Source organism: Dioscorea cayenensis, chromosome 7, assembly GCF_009730915.1.
Source record: "Dioscorea cayenensis subsp. rotundata cultivar TDr96_F1 chromosome 7, TDr96_F1_v2_PseudoChromosome.rev07_lg8_w22 25.fasta, whole genome shotgun sequence".
In the NCBI taxonomy this organism is placed as follows: Eukaryota; Viridiplantae; Streptophyta; class Magnoliopsida; order Dioscoreales; family Dioscoreaceae; genus Dioscorea; species Dioscorea cayenensis.
Window position 1 is genome coordinate 3,148,237 of NC_052477.1, and position 8,093 is coordinate 3,156,329.

At 32.8% G+C, this 8,093-nt stretch overlaps 1 long non-coding RNA gene across 1 annotated transcript; it reads left to right on the top strand.

The window, feature by feature from the left end:
* The first annotated feature begins 1,352 nt into the window (after positions 1–1,352).
* LOC120264878 lies at positions 1,353–3,064 on the top strand. Its single transcript, XR_005537581.1, has 3 exons — positions 1,353–2,288; positions 2,571–2,904; positions 2,992–3,064. It is a non-coding gene; the product is annotated as an uncharacterized LOC120264878 (long non-coding RNA).
* Positions 3,065–8,093: the final 5,029 nt, after the last annotated feature.

Sequence of the window (8,093 nt, forward strand, 5' to 3'; positions counted from 1 at the left end):
CGTGCAGTGGTTTATGGCTTAAATTCTTGAGTTGTCGTTTGAAGGTCATCTAAGGGGCTCTCAAGGGAAAAGAATTTGGCAGGGGCTCTGATCATGGCTGCTATGGTATGTTTGTTATCGTCTTCCTTCTTAATGGGATTTGTGGAATTCAATCATGCTATTGATTTTGATGTTTAGGATGATAGCAGATTACAATTGATCAGCTGATTGACATATTTTGTATGATGAAAAAAAAAACTCTCTTTTTCTGTTATCATTAACTCTGCAGAAATGAGCAGCTTCAGTTCTGGTTACTCACCATGATTTTCAAATAAGGTTGAGTACAAGAAGAGAAATGGAATGAATCAGAAACCAATTCACACAATCAGGTGACTCTTTTAACTTCAAATTGAATAGTATGAACTATGGAATGAATCAATGCAAAATTCTCCTTTTCTTCTTGTAAAGAGAACAAGTATGAAACATGAAAAAAAGTATGGATTGTTACACAAATGCTTGTTCTCACCATGATTTTTGGAATAAGGATGAGTGCAAGAAGAGAGACAGAATGAATCAGAAATAAGTACACACAATCAGGTAACTCTTTTTACTTCAAATCAAATAGTATGAACTATGGAATGAATCGATCCAAAATTCTTCTTCTTGTAGAGAGAACAAGTATGGAATGAAGCAGAACACATAATCTAGTATCTCTTTTTTATTTCAATCAAACAGTATTAATTATTGACTGAATAAATCCAAAATTCTTCTTTTCTTCAAATGGAGTAACAAGCATGAAACATGAAAACCTAAAAATTGTTTCGAACATTGGATGGAGCTCTCAGTAGTAGTATCTCGGAACCACCTGTACAATCAAACGGCGTCGTGGCTGGACACAGATGAGCATGAGCACCAAGGCTATCACCACAGCCATTAAGAACCCGAACAACTGGGCACTTTCATCATCAGCTCCATTGCATTGCAGCAAACCTTTCCTATGAAGAACTCTTTTAAGAAGAGAAAGATTGAGGTTAGTCTTCTCTATAAGATTTGCTAGTTATATAATTGCATTGTGTAAGAGTAGTAGAGTTGACGATTATGAAGACTTGGTATGAATCAAAGTCTTGTGCATTGAGGACTAGTCTCCACTAGCTGATAGAAACTGTAACTACTCCCCTTGGCATGGAGCTTCTTTTTTTGTGTTCCTAAGATTTTAGAAGACCATGATGAGGAGACCTGAAGTCTTCAACTTTGAATGGGCACATGTTGGTTGGTTTAAGCCTTAGGCTTTCCGTGTTGCTCACTTGCAATGATTTATTTTATTTAATTATTATTATTATTATTTTATTTTTTTACCAAGATGAGCGGCTAGACCGTTGAGAAAGGTAGGGGTGTACACAAACTTCGGCGGAGCAAGTGAGGGCAAGGTCTTTGGGACCACCCGCACACAATCACTACTCACAATTCCAAAAATACACCTTCACCCGTGATTCTAATATAGAAGCACAATTCGTTTTCCGAGCACCAGTTGCAAGGTAAGTGCTTTAAATTGATGATCTATACCGCCTGGGAAGATGTGAAGTCACCTGAAGTATACAACAAAATAGATGTCAAAATGAAGTTATGAAAGGACTCCCTCCATTTCATTATAACTGTCCACTTGTAGAAGTTTTCCATGTCTCAAATTGTACGGCCACATATCTAATTTAAATATTAATTTTTTATTATTTTAATCTTGCTGACACAATGACATAATGCAATTGTTTATGTCTTGCATTCTTGAATTGTTAGTAGCTTGTCTAAGGGTTATCGACGGAAGGGAAGTTGGCAGGAGCTCTGGTCATGACTGCCCTGCTATGTTTTTTATGGTCATTCTTTTCATTTGTAATGAAATTTGTGGAATTCTATCATGTCATTGAATTTGGTATTTAGGATTGTAGCAGAATTGCAATTGATTAGCTGATTGACATATTTTGTATGATGAAACAAGGTAAGTAAAAAAAAATCTCATTTTTGTGATTTTACTATGCTGAAATGAGCAGCTCCAATTCTGATTTCTCACCATGATTTTAAAGTGAGGTTGAGTGCAAGAAGAGAAATGGAATGAAATGGAAACCAATACACACAATCAGGTTACTTCTTTAACTTTAAATTGAATCGTATGAACTGTTGAATGAGTCCATCCAAATTTCTCCTTCTTGCAGAGAAAACGAGTATGGATTGTTTCACTGATCTCACCATGACTTCCAAATCAGGTTGACTGCAGGAAAGAAAAATGGAATGTATCAGAAACCAATGCATACAATCAGGTAACTCTTTTGACTTTCAATTGAATAGTATGAATTATTGAATGAATCAATCCAAATTTCTTCAATTCTTGTCGAGAGAACTAGTATGAAACATGAAAAGAGTCTGGATTGTTTCACAGATGCTTTATTCGCACCATGATTCTCGAATCAGGTTGAATGCGAGAAGAGAAATAGAATAAATCAGAAAACAATACACACAATCTGTTAACTCTTTTTACTATAAACCAAATAAGTATGAATTATGGAATGAATAAATCCAAAATTCTTCTTTTCTTCTTGTAGAGAGAACAAGTATGAAACATGAAAAAGTGTGTGGATTGTTTCATAGATGCTTTTTCTCACCATGATTTTCAAATAAGGTTGACTGCAAGAAGAGAAATGGAATGAATCAGAAACCAATACACACAATTGGGTAACTCTTGTTTACTTTAAATCATGTAATATGACTTATGGAAGAAATCAATCCAAAATTCTTCTTCCTCTTTTTCTTGCAGAGAGAACGAGTATGAAACATTAAAGCATACGGACTTGTTCTCACCATGATTTTCAAATCAGGTTGAGCACAAGAAGGGCAATGAAATGATGGAATGAATCAGAAAACAATACACACAATCAGGTAACTCTTTTTACTTTCAATCAAACAGCTTGAATTGTGGAATAAATAAATCCAAAATTATTCTTTTCTTCATATATATATATATAGAGAGAGACAGACAGACGGACAGAACAAGCATGAAACATGAAAACCTACGAATTGTTTTCGACTTTGAATGAAACACTCAGTAGTAGCATCTCGGAACTGCCTGTACGACCAAACGGCGTCGTGGCTGCATACAGATGAGCATGAGCACCAAAGCTATGACCACAGCCATTAAGAACCCCAACAACTGGGCACTTTCATCATCAGCTTCAGTGCAGCAAACCTTCCCCATGAAGAACTTTTTTAAGAAGAGAAAGATTGAGGTCAGTCTTCTTCTCTATAAGATTTGTTAGTTTATATAATTGAATTGTGTATGAGATTGAGTGGTAGAGATTGTTGGGACGCAGTGGTTAACCTGGTCCATAGTCCCACATCACCTGTGAGAGCCAATCTTCCTAGTCTTATATATCCTAATCCAATCCTTCCATGCAGTTATGGAGAAGTTAGGGTGGTGGGTCCCTGTATTAATATGGTATCAGAGCTACTGTTCCGATCGGCCGTGACTAGGATTTTGGGTCCCACATCCTTTGTGGGCCCAGGGGGTATTGGGACGCAGTGGTTAATCTGGTCCATAGTCCCACATCGCCTGTGAGAGCCAATTTTCCTAACCTTATATATCCTAAGCTAATCTTTTTCTCTAACTACAGTTATAAAGAAGTTAGGGTGATGGGTCCCTCTATTAACAGAGATGATGATGTTTATGAAGACTTGGTATGAATCAAAGTCTTATTCCATTGACTAGTCTTCCACTAGCTGATAGAAGTTGCAACTAATCCCCTTGACATGCTTCTTATGTTCCTATGATTCTAGAAAAATATCATGAGAAGACTTGAACAGTATTCAACTTTGGTTGGTTTGGAATCAGCACATGTTTGTATATGTGCATGTATATATATATATTACGACTTTGGAGAGTTGTATTTTATTCGCTTTATTATCATGTCAATTGATTACATTTCCATTTTTTTTTTTAAAGTACTAGTGACTTTGATGGCATAGTAAATATATAATATTTGGGTTACTTGTCATCCTTTGAAAATTATTGAAATCTCTTGTCTCTTAAAAAAACTATAGTTTTATTTGCTGGTGTATATATATATATATATATTTATTGATTTAGTTTGGTTATAATTTATGAATATGAATTTTACTCTTTTTTTATATTTAAAATATCTTATATAATGTTTGTCATGAGACACTAGATATTCAAATGGTTTTGATGAAATTATTGTGGGGGTTTTAATTAAAAATTGAGAATATTGTAAAACTTTATATAATAAATAATGAAATGCATTATAATAGACTTTTAAAAAAAGAGATATACGTTGGATGTCAGCTTATTTATTTATTAGCTTGAAATAACTTATCAAGTTCATCAAAATTATAATCAAATAAACTTGAAAAATCAAAATTTCTGACAAATGCAAGCTAATTTCCACACATAAGCTCTAAGAAAATAATTTCCACACATAAGCTCTAAGAAAATAATTTCACATAACAAGAAATTAATACCAAACCTTAATGCACCATCAAATTTCAAAAAAAAAGTTACTTATGATAAATGATCTAATCAAATGTAAATATCATATGAAAGTTTTCATTGAATATTATAATTTATATATTTTGTGTTTTTTTAGTTAAAACAAAAACTAAAACATTGATGAACATTAAAATAAAATGTAACTTAACTCGGTGCTTTTTTGCGGAGCACAAGACGAAATAAAAATACAACTTAACTTAGTGATTTTGCCAACGACCCGTGGGTCTATTGGTATACGGGTCGCCGATAGAGCTCTCACCGAGTGGTGAGAGTTTGATTCTCGACTGAGGGTGTATTTCTGGAAGTTATGAATAGTAGTTGTGTACGAGTTTTGACTCAATATTTTATGACCAACATGCTTAAAAATAAAATAAAATAAAAAATTATTAAATACAACCTTCCTTAGATAATGGCTCATTGTTTGGCTTGATTTGATTGACACTTCACTGTATCATACATTATTTAAATTAAAAAAAAGACAACATTTATTTAAATTAAAAAAAGGACAAAGACAAAAAGTGGGCTACACTATTTAAGATATTCAACTAATTGTGATGAACACCGTATTTTATTAATTTTAATTAATAACAAATATAAAAATTATCTTTTAATGTGCCAAATTTGTTATTCGAATCGTCTGTATTCTTATTTTTCTTTCATATTATTATTATATTTAACATAATAAAAAAATCATCATTAGATATCAAGAATATTTGATTTTAAGTAACATTGATCATGCCTGGATTGATATTTTCATGCAATCATTCTTCAATTTGTTTTTGTTTGATTTTATTTCATTAGTTCATTTTGATTTCTATAGAAATCATGGATTAGATGTCTAGGATTCTAAGCTAATTTGGATCAATGCTTTTTAATTTCCTTGCTTGTGGATTAGATAACACTCGCATTTCTCCTAAAAATAACATTGATCTTGATTGGATTGATGTTTTCATGCAATAAACTTTTATTCTTTTTCATTTTGTTGAACTGTTGAAGTGGTTTTTACTAATGTTATTATTTAATATCATATCTTTAAGAATGCATGCCAATACCATGGAAGGAATGTCAAATGTTTCTAGGGATGATGGTGAAAGTAGCAATGCTGAGATGACGCCATATATTATTTAGATAAACACCATTAGTTCCAAAAGCATTGCCCCTTTTTGTTGATCATAACATGAAAGCCCAAACGAATGGCTTTTTCACTGTCTATTCACTTGTGGGAAACTAGGGGAACGGAGAAAGTTAGGGGAAATGGCGTATTCCTGAATTTGGGGAAAAGATATCACTTCTAATATTTATAGTGTTTATTTGTTAGAAAGTGAGAGTATAACTGAAAATTTTAGATATTTAGTCGAATTTTATGAATTTAAAAAGAGGTTTGGAAGTGAGTTTTTATAAATTGGCTCACTTCTTCCACCCCATTTCAGTAAAAAAAGTGTTGAAGTGGATTTAGTTCAAAATTCATTTTAGAAGTAGGAGAAGTGTCACTTCTCACACTTCAAAAGAAATAAACACCATAAGTGAGGATAAGTCAGGCCATTTCTTTTTACTTTTCCGCACTTCAATCCAAATGAACACATGCAAAAACCACAGGTCATGTCTATGGCATTGACAAAATTTCCATAATTTTGGCTCCAATTCAAGGATTAAAAAAAAATTGTGAAAGCAAGAAGAACAATATATATCATGGAATACACATACTTTTTTGCACCTATTTAAAACAATTAAAAGAAAAATCAATCAGCGAACAAATTGGAGTCATTATGCAGGTGTCAAACCTTTAAATGATCAAACATAATTCATGTAAGAGTATTATTTGAAAACAAAAAGAAGTATATAAATAGTGGCAAATCAACATAACACTTTAGATGATCATTTCATTATTCAATAATTCAAAAGCATTGAGCAAATAAGTACCACAACAATCTTCTCTTTGGATGATGTAGAGATTGATAAGATCCTTCCAAATAGTTCTTTCAATAAAAAAGACTAATATTATTTGATTGCAGAAGAGCTTCTAATTTATAGTATTAGAACATTACAATGCAAAAGAAACAAGCTCAATAAAATTTCTTACGCTTATTGCTCATTATCACAATACATCTGTCCACTAATGACTAGATAAATTTATTACTAGATTGTTGATTGAAATGCTTGGCTAACAAATTGATGTCATGAGATGGAGTACTTGCTTTTATTATTTTTCCAAGCATGTACAAAATAATATCAAATATTTAGTGTCATGTGAATAATATTGCTTAGCCCAAGTAAAGCCTAACCAGTAAGGTCCAATCCATCTAACCCAACTAAGACTGGGTTAATCCAATTTGGATTTGGATCAAGCTCAACCAGCCTATCTAAGCCAGAGATCACATGCTCCATGATAAAAGCTTAGTCCATATGTGGATAGTTCAGGGTTTTATTCAGCCACAAGAAAGAACAAGAATGTAGGATGCAACCAATGGGTGCTTTGAAAAATTACCATGTATTCATTGTATTGAATTGTGGTTTCTTATATATATATATATATATATTGACGAAAGAGACAAGCAATGTCAAGGGACAAAAATGTACAAAAATGCATAAATTACGGTGTATTAATGATCTTATGTCCTAAGATGCACCATAAATGACTTGAAAGACCCTTGTTATGCAACTTTGGAGGGGAGGGATGCATCATCTCTCATAGGGGACTTATCCAAACCCAGTAAACAATACATGGGCCTAGAAAAGTATATAAACAATAGTATTACAGTCTTCGGCACATGGATTCAATCCTGTGCCTTACTCACGCACTGATTTTGTAACAATTACTAGGCTAATCAGTGGTTGTTGTTTCTTATACTCACATACCAAGAAAAAAAATGTATTGATTATTGATGATTTGATGTTTAATTTGAAAGTTTTATATCATTCCTAAATTGATTTGGAGATTGACTATTGCTCCTAAACAATAAAGACAACAATAATTAATTAAACATTCTCAATTTTATCACACGCTTGGTTTGTCACAATCTTAATTTTCAATCAATTTGTTAATCATTGTCACACCCACCCCTTCTACCGAGGTAAATGTGGCACCCATCAGTTAAAATTCCCTTTTAACTGGAAACTGACACCCTGCTTTAAACAAAATCAGACCTACAAATCACAATTTACAATTTCACACCAACTACAGGTTCAAATACATAAATATCATGAATACGATAACTCAAATTTGCAGGGTACAACCGCTACTAAGATCACAACAACAATGACAAGAAATAAAGAAAAGGGGGACCCACTGCAGTCCCTGGACTCAACCCTGACTAGCTCTATACTCGGTCAGACAATCTAGGGTCCTGCTCCTGCAGCTACAGCACATTCAGTTGGTCGGTAGTGGCTTAATAATTTCAAATACTTAAATACGAGTATATATAAAGTATATAAATACCAACTGCTCAAATAATTTTTCCAACTTTTTCCAAAAATACCGAATTCTAGCAAAAATACAATCTTTTAAAGAACTTTCGAAACATAAATTCAACATAGATCAACATCAATTTGATTTTTCTCCGAAAAC